The sequence below is a fragment of the Mesitornis unicolor genome, unplaced genomic scaffold (genome assembly GCF_000695765.1).
Source record: "Mesitornis unicolor isolate BGI_N332 unplaced genomic scaffold, ASM69576v1 scaffold21878, whole genome shotgun sequence".
Lineage (NCBI taxonomy): Eukaryota > Metazoa > Chordata > Aves > Mesitornithiformes > Mesitornithidae > Mesitornis > Mesitornis unicolor.
Window position 1 is genome coordinate 87,924 of NW_010200074.1, and position 12,548 is coordinate 100,471.

The window sequence follows — 12,548 nt, forward strand, 5'->3', positions numbered from 1 at the left end:
AGAAGGCTTCCGGGGGGCCTTATTTCAGCCTTCCAGTTCCTGAAGGGGTCCCACAGGAAAGCTGGGAAGTGACTTTTTACAAGGGCAGGTAGTGATAGAATGAGGGGGAATGGTTTTAAACTGGAAGAAGACAGATTTAGACTGGATATTAGGAAGAAATTCTTTACTGTGAGGGTGGTGAGACACTGGTACAGGTTGCCCAGGGAAATTGTGGATGCCCCCTCCCTGGAAGTGTTCAAGGCCAGGTTGGACAGGGCTTTGGGCAACCTGGTCTAGTGGGAGGTGTCCCTGCCCATGGCAGTGGGTTGGACTGGATGTTCTATAAGATCCCTTCCAACCTAAACCATTCTATGATTCTAAAAATGAGATGTGTACAAAAGATGTGGTTCAATTTTGCTTCTCAAGTGACCAAGCACATAGACAAATCTATCTGAATTTCTGGAAATCACTGTGATAGAATTAAAAAAATAAGGAAAGAAATCAGAGATTATGTTAATCTTGATAGCAGAGGCAGAGCAAAGCAGACTATTTGCATCTTTTCAGGGTGGTTAGGACCAGGAGCAATCTAGCTCAAAATCACTGAGATTCTGTGTTTCTGTGGTTGTTTTAAAAGGAATCTGATGGATTCTACCCTTGGCTGTTAACAAGAATCCACACCATAAAATCCTAAGAGTCCTATAATTTGGTCCAGAGCAGAGCAGTAGAGGAAGGAGCTCAAAGTGCCCAAAACGTGCTGCCTGCTCTTCTTAAGAGGATCTACTCAGCTTGGCTTGAGGAGGCAAGGCAAGGCTTGCAAGAGGTGAGGCAAAGACTAGAGGAATTCACATGGTTGCAGCTAGATTTGCATCACTTTAACTGCGGGGAAAAGACCTGATGATTGAGGCCAGTGCAATAAAATCCCCCGCTGCTTTGTCCTGTATACCAGTACTTCAGTTTTTGTTACCATTCAAATTCTGTCACAGTAGGAAGCTGTTCATGCTGCATATTATTCTTGTGTCAGCCATGATTAGAAAACATCCACTTCCTGAGTTTCTTACAAGCAATAATTTATTTTAAAAAATTTTATATTATTTTTAAACAAAAACAAACCTTTGAGTATGTGAGTAGCAGCAACTGTAGCAGAAGGATGTAATTTGCTTTCTCATCCAGAGCCTCATGCAGTGTCATTTTTCTCTTTCACATCCCTGTACTGTTCAAAACACCAGTTTATAGGACAGCTCATAGGGCTTACAAGCACACTTTCCTTCAGAATCTGGTATGTATTCTCCTGAAGCCCTCAGACAATTACAGTAGAAAATAGAAGCATCAATTGCAATCTTTTCACACAGCATGGTATTACTCCTGCTGAGCTTTTAATTTGTCCTGAGCCTGTACATATCAGCAGTTTTTCAAAATTACATTATAAACTGATATTTTATTCGGCCTAAAAGCCAGCTTATTTTCTTGTTGTAACAAGGTTTCCCAGACACTGAAGTCAGTGTGGTTTCCAGGTTCGCAGGCAAAGGGGCTTGGGATTTAAGGATTTGAGAGTTGCCCATATTGGTGATTACTGAACCTTGCCAGGATGGGGAAGCAGCATGGGGCTAAGGACCTTCCTCTGCACAGAACCCTACCACCTCAGAGGAAGCAGCAGAAAGCATTAGCATTACCCTACCAGATTTTGTATCTGGAGTACGGGTGAAGGGAATTGGGATGGAAACTGGTGGAAGAAAGGGTGGAAAAAATCTTCCACCTGTATCTCTGTTTGTTGCCTTTGCTATCCTATCTTGTCTAAACCAAATTTTTCAAAGCCAAAAGCCATCTCCTGTTCTCTGCAAAATCAGTGGAATTTTACTCCACTTACAGTGACACAGACTGCTTGAAACAATGTCCATTCAAATCAGTGAGAAAATTTGAATTTACATAGATTTGCATTAGATTGCACCTTCACATTTGCTTTTAATGACAAGTGAGACATAGTTTATCAACTAAAAATCATAGTCCAAGTGAAACACTGTGTAATACAAGTTAATAATAGTGATTCTAAGCAGGATCTGAAGAAAGGCATATCAAGCAATACAATCACAAAAGCTGAAAGAAAAGCTACACTGTTGATCTTCAAGTAATTTTTTCTGAGGAAATCTGTCTTCTACATGATTTTCAAAAAGTTTTACACAGCAATATTGAAAGGTTCAACAGGTTAATATTTCACTCAAAAGTGATATTTTAAACTTCTCTGATATTGAGTATTGGACTACAGCAACAAGGTTTCTAAGGCTATGCATTGTTAATGGAGAGATTTTAAAATTCAGGATTTCCTTATGTGACATATAAAAATAAAAGATGACATTCAGCTAGATCAAGAATAAAGCATCATTAAAATGGAACACACTTTGAAACAGAACAGAAAGCCCAAGAGCTGCTCTAAATTACTTTTAAATAGAAAAATAACCCTTATAACTTCCTTTACTCTTATCTCCTGCTCAACACCTTCATAATATTTCTATATAATCTTGTAAGTAATTTTTATAATGCTGACAAAGTGTAAATTCTGCTAATTGCACCTGCCTTCCTTCTTGGCAATCCTAATACAGAGATGACTGAATTGCAGAATAACTTATTCTGTCATGCTTGTAGTTAACTACAATATATTCCAAGGTTTGAAAAGGATAGGATTCTAAATTAGAAAGAAAACAGATCAACAGATCAAATCCTGTTTTGAACTCTGATCAATATCTGATATTGCAGGATGAAAAAAAAAGCCCTGTTCCTAACCATCCACCTATTTATCAGTTACTGTGTGTGAAGACATTCTTTTTGATCTTTACAGGCAATCTGCTTACTCTTTGATGCACAAGATTTATATAGCTCTATTGTTACCCTCTTTTATAAATTTAATAGGAAATAATTAGGTTTATATAAATAACTCATCCACAGTATTTGATTGTTGGCAACAAACTTTGGACAATCCCTTTATTTTGAAGTCCCAGGATGAGTGACACCAGCATGTACAATATGGAAACAGAGCACTATATTATATTGTTGAAATATGTCAAGGACATCTGCCATATGGTGCTCAGTGATAAACAGAAATTGGGGGGAAAAAGGGAGGGGAAAGCAATGACTCTTTACCTGAGGGTGGTTCTGTAACATTTAGCAGAATAGTTGAATGGCCAAGAATGAATATTTCACTATACTACTAGGGATACTATAAAATCAGTAAGATTTTAAATCTAGTGAATCAATGTTTCTTTGTACATTATAGACAAAATCCTGAACCTACATAAATCAACAGCACAATAACCATTTCCTTCTCTATGATGAAATTTCCCCTCATTCCTATAATGATTTATTCCTGTAAGTCTTTTATATTACCAAAAACTTTAATAGTGTCATCTTTTAGACCTACATATCTGGCTTTTCTCAGAGGTTCTTTGACTACTGAGAGTGGTGCTACAGTACGAGCAGCTACACAGTAAAGTTGATCAGATGCCTGAAATCACTGAAAGCTCTCAGAACTGTTTTAATAATCACTGGTTTGATAAACACAAGTTTTCTGAAAGACTCATGAACCTCCCAGAACAAAAGTAAGACTTTAGATGTCTATTACAAATAGATTAATATTTCTAGTCAAAATAGAAGTAAATTTTCTTTATATCTTTTGTATTAACAAGTTTAGATAAGGTACAACCTGCAAGTTAGACTCAGTGAAATGGTCCTGAATGTACCTCCACATCTATGTCTTTGTTTTTTTACACAGTCCTAAACAGCTAAGAAAACCCTTCCCACATCTTTTAGATACTTTATTCTAAGCACTTCTGCAATGTCTATAGAAGTTTGTGAGTTTACACTTGTATCAATGCTTAAATAAATTTTCATATGCAATACTGCTATAACTAATTTACCCTTATCATGTTCTTTCCTTGCTGTTTATTAGCTACATTTGTTATGTCACATTTAAAATTGGATTGGGAGATATTTGGGGAAGGAATCATTAGCAGGTTGCAATCAGAACTCTAATTATGTTGCTACTGGAGGGTGCTGAGAAAGCCATAGCTGAGTGAACAGATGTACTAATTTTTAATAGGGGAAGTCATGTCATAGTAAATTACTGCTCTATTTTCTACAATATGGGCCAGTTGAAGGACTTGCAGGTAAAAAGTGGCAACAGAACTGAAATTGAAAAGGCACGACATATCTGCCATACTACACGCAGACACTTTATGCTGCTGCTCAGACACTGCACACTGCTGCAGAATGCAAATAGATCCAAGACTTCTTCCACTGGTTACCAACAGAGCAGCAGAAAGGCAGATTTTCTGGAAAAGATAAACAAGGTGCTGACAGGAAAAGGTACAAAAGAAAGGAAGGGTTTATTGCCTGGCAATGTTAAAGAATCACAGCAGCCTTTTCTAAGGGCAAGATAATTTACCAGCACAGGCATTAATGGCTTAAAAAGCCAAATTTCTGCTTCCTAGAAGAAACAGTCTGCTCTGGCTGAGTGGAAGAACGGCAGAAAAGATAGAGAAGCTAATTAAGAGCTTACTAAGCTAAGCAGGAAGCTTATGATGACAAAAGGGCCTGTGAGTAGGCCCTGAATAAATACATAGGACCTGATCTCGTCTGGACCAAATCCTCACATAAAGCAACGCAAAAAAATGAACAGTCTGAGCTGCAGACAGACACCATATATCTGCGCTCACTAAACGCATGCATAATGATGGAGATGAGACTGAGGATAAATGTGGGAGAACACAGCAGCTCCAGGTCAGTAGCCTGTCTCTCACCACAGCCAAAGAGGCACAGGATAGAGCAGAAAAGCAGGACAAATGTAGAGTGAGGATTTCCCTGGACATTCTCCCAGCCTTCAACAATTGTATCCCAGGGGCTCTCTAAGCCAGATGTAGCTTCCACAAACTTAGTAATCATTACAGATTTTTCTTCTGTGAGTTTATGCAGCCTCCTCTCTGAACTTTCAGCCTCCATAGTATCCTGTGATAAGGACTTCTACAGTGTAACTGTGCCCTGAGTGAAGAACCACATTCTTCTTGTTTTGAACCTGTCAAGTGCTTCTTTGAGTTCATGCCCTTAGTTCCCACAAGCAGTGTCAGCAATCAGTCCCCTGTGCTCAGTGTTTTCCAGGAGGCAGTCAGCATGACTGATCAGTAGGTACTGAAGGTAGGAACGGGAAGTCCTACAGTACTCATGCTTAATTATACTGGTGAGAAAGGCCAAGGAGTGCATGTCAGCACTGCCCAAGACTAAGCGTGTTCTTTGGTACAATTTTGGCCCATTCTCACTGATGCTTCCTAAGGCAATGCCAAGGTGAGCTCTGGAGAACAGCACATACTAGGGATTGTTCCTAACAGGCAGTGTGGAGAAGGATGCACCACATCTGACTTCTTCCACTCAGTCCTCCAGCACTACCCTAGCAGGGCGTTCATCCTCCAGTATGTACTATATGCACTCATGTCATACCCCAGGATATTTCATACATACGTTCAGTGTCATGCTATGAAAACTTCACTCTGGTGGGATGCAGCTCAGTCTTCACATTGTATAAGACACTCCAGATGGGAAAGAAAACATATTAAAAAATTAGCTATTATGTCTTAGACACTCCTCATGGGGATCAGAGGAGATTGAGAGCCAAGTGTTACATAGTCTGTAGGCTAAACATAGCAAAGTCTATACCACTCAGCTTCAGGACCAGAGAACAGTCCCTAAGCCTAGTTTGATTTAGTAGCACACATACAGCCTTGGTTTATATCTATACCACACAGGGCCAAGGCCCAAATCATTAAACTGTTGACATGATCCTTGGCATAATTTCAGTTTAGGCCAATGCATACTCACTCAAAGAGAAGCCTGGGTGTTGCCTAGGGAATAGGGAAGGTCAGGAGCTATCCTCAGTAGGCCCCATGGATGGGATAAAACATTTTGGTGTTCTCCTCCATAGCATTTAGTGACAGCTGGTCTAATTAACAGAGAATGGTCACTCTGGTTTTATTTACTAGTACAGGTGTTTGTTGTGATCAGCAAATGTGCAATTAAAGGACTGTACAAGTTTATGTAGCCTTTCAGACGTGATCTGCAATGTAGCATGTCTACAGCACTCAAGTGGAACCCATGGGCCAGGTCCAAAAAGATGTTCTGGTGCCCAAAAAGGTGAGATATGCTGATCTTGTTCTTTACCTCTTCACCTCTTTTTTATAAAGCTTGTTAGCTTATCTTTTAGTTACAAAAAACTCACTTCAGTTCTGACCTCTGATACAGACTTCTAATTAGCCATCACACAAAGATATTACAAACTGCTAAAAGGAAAGATGCCTAAGTGTAGAGAATATTGCAGAAAAAGAACAGGTTCCAGAAAGGAAAATTGTCTGTCTATGCACATGTACTTCAAATGCTACTCATAGCCACAGGATCCCTGTAAATAATTGCCTTAATGAAGAGCTGTTTAGAAATGTGGAGATCCCTTATCACCCAGACCAGAAGCTATGGAATAGAGGTCATTTAAAAAACTGTCAAGAGTAGTCTTAGGCCTTTATATGAAAAGGAAATAAAGTTGAGGACAGGGCAGCAAAAATAGCCCTAATGCACCATCCTGACAATGTGGTTCCACAAGATTTTAAACTGACTGAAGCTGGCACAAGCATGGTCTTGCCAACCCCTTAAACCCAGCTGATTCAACAGCAGGAACTCCAGGGATCCAGATAGGTTAAAAAATGTTTACTTTCATTTCCCATTTAGCTCATTAAACCAGCTTTTCATGAAATTAGATGAGCATAGTGACAGAAAAAGGTAAAGAGTAGAAAGTTGTGGAGGGGAGAGAAAGCAGCATGGCAGCCAGAACTTAGATCATTTAAAATTGCTATAAAGTGGTAGCTTATGCACCTTGTTTCTCTATCACAAAACTCAGTACTCTCACATACATGCAGCTAGAAAATAATCCGTAAATCTTAACAGCTGCATATCTGAAGGATGAACTTAATGGTTCTTCAAGGCCTGCATACCTTGATGGTTTAAGCTGATTCTTTCTGATGACAGACACCTGAGGCAAAATGAAACAAGAGAACAGCTTTGCCATGAATCCAACAAATTATTCATATGAACTCAGTCCTACTTGCAATACAGTTAAAAAAGAGGCTCTTCACACAGCTGAAGATGAGAACTCATCACTGTAAGGAACTGTAAATTCAGACAGATATTGGAAGAAGTACAAAAAAAGATGAAGAGAACCAATGCAAAATATTGCCTTAAACTATTCCATCTAATGACAAGTTGTTCTTGATTTTTATTTTCTCAATTTCAACAGCATAGCAGTCTGTTCCTCAAGTTGTGTTTCACATTTAACGCTGTGTTCTGCATTGCCTATTTTAACAAAAAACCACTAATGTTAAAGTGACCTTGCCAAAGAAAGATAAGAACCAGAGGAGTGATAAGAAGCCCTTACGACACAGCTTCCTTTATGCCCAACAATAAGAAAAGCAGCAGTTTTGTCACTATAGAGTTGCAATGTCAGAGAACAAGAATAAATAATCTCATCTCAGCTGGCAAAGCTTTTCAGCACAAGGAGCTCTGGGACTGTGGTTCATTCCAATTCACATCAACAGCAATAGAGCTGGATGAAGATGCATCAATACTAATAGCTCTTCATAGTAGGTATTGCTTTGTGTTAATTTTTGAAGATCACAGTTATGCAATAGCGCTATGTGCACAAGTGTACTGTCACTAAAGGCAGATAAAACTCTGGTAAAAATTTTCCAGACTAAATTTCTATTCCAGATTTCTTTTGTCATTGTGTATTGGACATTTTAATGTATAAAACCAGGAAGTGTAGCCTGATGTTGTATGTTTTGTTTTGTTTATAACAAAAACACATTTCATTGAGGGTATGAGAATACACTGCTTTTAACTGAAAACAGTGCGAATATAAATTGTTCTTGGTCATACACCCTACATTACTCTTCATCCAGATTACAGAGAACTATTTCCATCTCAGTAAACAGATTCCACTTACTTACACTGGAAGAGGACTGGCCTCAGTTTAGCCTGTAAATCTGAGTAAACCACCTATGAGTTTACTGACTGATGAAAGGATCAGAACTCGAAGGATTAGCAAACTGGACTGAAACTGACATTAAACCTAAGATGAAAGCTCTTCTGAAAATTAAGAGTCTCAGGAGAAAACTAGGAGATTCAAAAGCTTCGGAGTGTACATTGATTCAACAAAAATGTAATTACGCTACAAGAGAAAAGACATATTAAGAGACATAAGCAAGACTGCTGTGGCCTGAATAAAAGAGATCCTGCAAACATAATTCAATAATTTTGTAGGAGATGAAATTAAGCTCTGAAATATTAGTGGATTCATAAAAAATAGTACATGCTATAGAACCTTTGAGTTTCAGTACCTGAATGAAAACCACAACTAGTGACAACCAATGTGTTTTGCCAGTGGCACAGCACAACATCAGATTCTAGAAACATTCTTCATAGGAATGCAATGGAAATCTGATTTTTACGTCCCACATTTATTGCCAACTTTAGAAATATACTAAAATGTGCTCAGAGGTGTCTGAATTACATTTATTAATATGTTATGACATTTATCAACTGGAGAAAAGTTTAAAAAAGTCATATGCTAGAAATCTAGAAAACACCTATTTATCTTAGCCACATTAGTTGGAATACTACAGGCAGAGCTAGCTAGGAATTTTTAAATGTAAATTCTTTCAGTACATTCATCTGACTGTTTGCAAAAATGCATTATTTTTCATGTATTTTTGATTGTAAAAGTAGCTCAAATCAATAAAAAAAATCTAGTGCAAGTACTGGTGAGAACAGAAGCAAAGACCTCCACATTTCAAAATAATCCATAGTCTTTCATCAATGACATCTCTCCTTGCCCAGAAAGAGACAAAAAAATGCATTCAGAAAACATCCAGAAGAGACTGTTGAATATTTCTTAACTTACCGAGTTGTTTTCAGAATACATTTAAATTCAAGTCTGCAATCCTAAGTGGACAAGAGCTTCCTTTGTTCCAGTTCTTCTCTTATTGCAAAATGCAGGCTGATGGAAACTGAAGAACATGGCTATATCTTTTAGTCACTGACCTTGTAAATCTCAGGGGGAAAGACTTAAATTACAAATGAAAACAGCCTATGGTTTTGATCAAAACCTTCTGTAGAAAATAAGCATATATTCAACATAGCTGTAGTTCATTTGAAGAACGGATCTGTAACTCTACGTGTCCCCAGATGGATGTTCGAACTTATGTTCAGAATACTTAAAAATTTTCAACTGTCTCCTTACGTTTTTCTATCATGATTAACCGTGCAGCTGTAAATCCTGCTTAAGTGTGTAGTTAGACAATTCCTAACGGTAGAAACAAAAGGTCTTAGGTTTGCACAGCTACGTACAATTGAGGCCACAGAGGCCCACGAATCACAAAACATCTCTCATCTCCTTTCCTTCTAATTCTCCAGGCACTCTAGAGATGAGGGAAGCTGTGCAGGGTCTGGCCCTTAGCAGCAGGAGTTAGAAGTGTGAAGAAGTACTGATTAAATCAGAACATTTTATAATACTGCCAAGTGTCCTGAGTGCATGAAAATGTGATACCTTTGCCTTTTTTTTTTAATACACCTATTTCTTTTCATCTTTTCACTTCCTTACTAAAGGGCTCTGCTTAATATTTTCCAGGTGGACATATGTACAAAAGCTTTTGCAGTAATGACTGATGGACAGGATGTGTCCTCCAATTAAATGTTACCTCTGGGGCCTTTTCCAAAATACACCTTCAGTGGTTACAAAAATGTATCTTCTTATACCTTTTCAGTTCACCTCATCCTTGCATGGAAAACTTCTGATATTTTTATTAGTTTAATTTTCCAGCCTAAATATAGGATCGTAAGATAAACCATTAGACTGTTGAGGAACTCAGATTTCTTTCTTTAACAGCTCTTACAAAGCAGCAGCTTCTTCAGTGCTGCCAATCTATATGGGATATATTTATTTTAGTTTTTTATTTGGATATCACCATTAATGTTGTTTTTTCCACTGTCACATTCAATCTGTGTGACATCAGCATGTCACCAATAGAACAGATGTCACTGTATTATGGTCTTTTTTCTTTTTTTTTTTTGTTGAATTGTAATTAGTGATCTGGTCTGCCTTGACGTGCTACAATTTACTTGCAGCAATATAGGCACTCTGATGGGGACAGGGTGATATAACCTAGAGTGACAGCCAACAGAGTGGCAATAATCTACTAAAATATTTGAAACTGAAAAAAGAAAAATCTATCTCGCTTAGCTACGCAGCCTGAAGGATCAAAGGATGCCAAACAGTCTTCTTTCTGTCTGAAAAACACATGCTGTTGTACAGCAAAATGGTGCTTGGACTTGTTAATGGCTACTTGAATCACTAGCAGCAATCATGCTGTAAAGATATTTGGGAGGTCAGCATAATACTACTGTAATTTATTCTAACACTGTTTCAATAACTGGTTTAAAACTAGTTAAAAACTATATATATTTAAACACTGGACCCAGGTCGCATGATTTGACTTCAATTTGGATATAAGATAGAGCTCCTTTTATAGTACCTGACATTGTGTCACTAATAACATGGCTGCTGGTAGTAAGAGGCTCAAAATGCCATTTGTAGTTAAAGTCTCTATTTTCAGATACACTGTCTAGTTTATTCATGCAGAGAAGTCATTTTACCTTTTGACCTCTCTGCTGGGCTGAACAAAATGAGTGAAGACATACTTTAGCAGTCCTTATAGTTGAGTGAATTGTGACTGCAGCTGAAATTGCCATAGTCTCCTGTACTACTCACATTAATTTATCTGTAATACACTTGGCCAAACCATTCCATTTCAGATATTTACTTATTTTTTGTTTAGATTTATAGTAAAGTTAAAAAATTAATGAGGTAGAAAATCAAAGCTTTCTAGAGCATTTTAATCAGATGTAGAGTACTGCTACTGCAATGCTTCATGCTGGCCCAGGTTTTAAAATAGGTTTTTTCCTTAACAAACTGTTTTCATTCATCTGCTTAATTACTCTTTACAGCAAGGAATAACTTAACTGAAAGTTTAACCATAAGCCCAAGCTTAAAAGCATTGCCAAGGTAGGGCACAATTCCCAACATTTTCTCCTCCAAATCACAGAAATCCTATGGAAGTTCAGTGACCTAATAATAGGCCCTTAAGGGTCTTGTAGAGATGCCACATGTCTCTATTCCTCCTTGATCTTTTAGGGAGCTGAAAGTATCTAAAAGCGTACTGGATTGAGTCCTACCTGATAAAGCCTGACTTCATCCAAAAAGTTTGTACCATTGTTTTCACTGGTACTTCCCAAATCCTGGAGTATCTGTCAGAGCACTCGCTGGAAGCTTGCTGGAAGCTGTGTTAGTAAAAACAGCATCTCTGGGGGCTGGAAAACTGAGTAGGTTATAAGGAATTGTCACAGAAGTCACAATAAAGTTAAGCATGACATTGATAGACACAAGAAGAGTAGCACATCACTCAAAAATTATTAAAAAGTCAAAGGTTCTGAAAGGATCTGAAAAAGCTTTAAAAAAGGCTAGCCATAAATATAGCTAACCAAAGAGAATACCACAGGAATTAATGGTCAAATCCAGAGATTACTCTGAAGAACAGCAGGTGCTGGGTGAACAGCAACACATGAGTAACTGTAGACCCACAAAATGTAAATTAAGAAAAAGTCAGAGGAACAGGTCACTGTGGTGCTGAGCTGAACAAAGGGACCGGAAGGGTAAGCACTGGACAGGACATTGCTGCTGCAGCTTTCACTGACTCAGTCGTGTCCACAGGCAGTGCTGACAAAGCAGTACAAGGTGAATTTGCTAATTCATGGCAATCTGCAAATAAAATGGATTCATGAGTGTCTAGGAGAGTCACGTCACTATTTTGGATAAACAGATAACATGGTATTAACTGATGTGCCCTCTCTTTATCTCCACTAGCTTTATGTGACCTTTATGGCTTGAATGTCTAGGTTAATGAACCTATTACCTATATTATGACTTTTTAAGAGAAAAAATTTGAACACAGAGCTGTTCAAATATCAACAATCACATTGACTTTTCATATATATATTTTTTTTTCACAAAAGTCATGTAAGTAAAAAAATTAGGCAGACGCATTTTAGCTTCATGTGTGTATTCATATTTTACTGCTTTAACAAATTATTATTCTACTTTCAAATAGTATTACTTGTGCATGATGCTTAGGGCTCTTTATTTAGACATTTATTAGGGCTAAGACACAAAGAATCACAATAAGAATTTCTCTATTATATACATACTCTGTACATAATTCTGTAGATAGATATTCTGCATATACATAAAGCCACACACATAGAGCTTGCAAATTCACAGTATGAGAGATTATGAGCAACCCATTGATTCACAATGAGCTTGCGAGTCTGGACCGACGCCAAGACAAAGCACCTAAGGCCCGTACGTTCCCCGGAGGCAGAAACCCGGCCCTTGTCCGCCGGCCATCTGTAGAGATCAGGAGGCCGAACGCACGCCG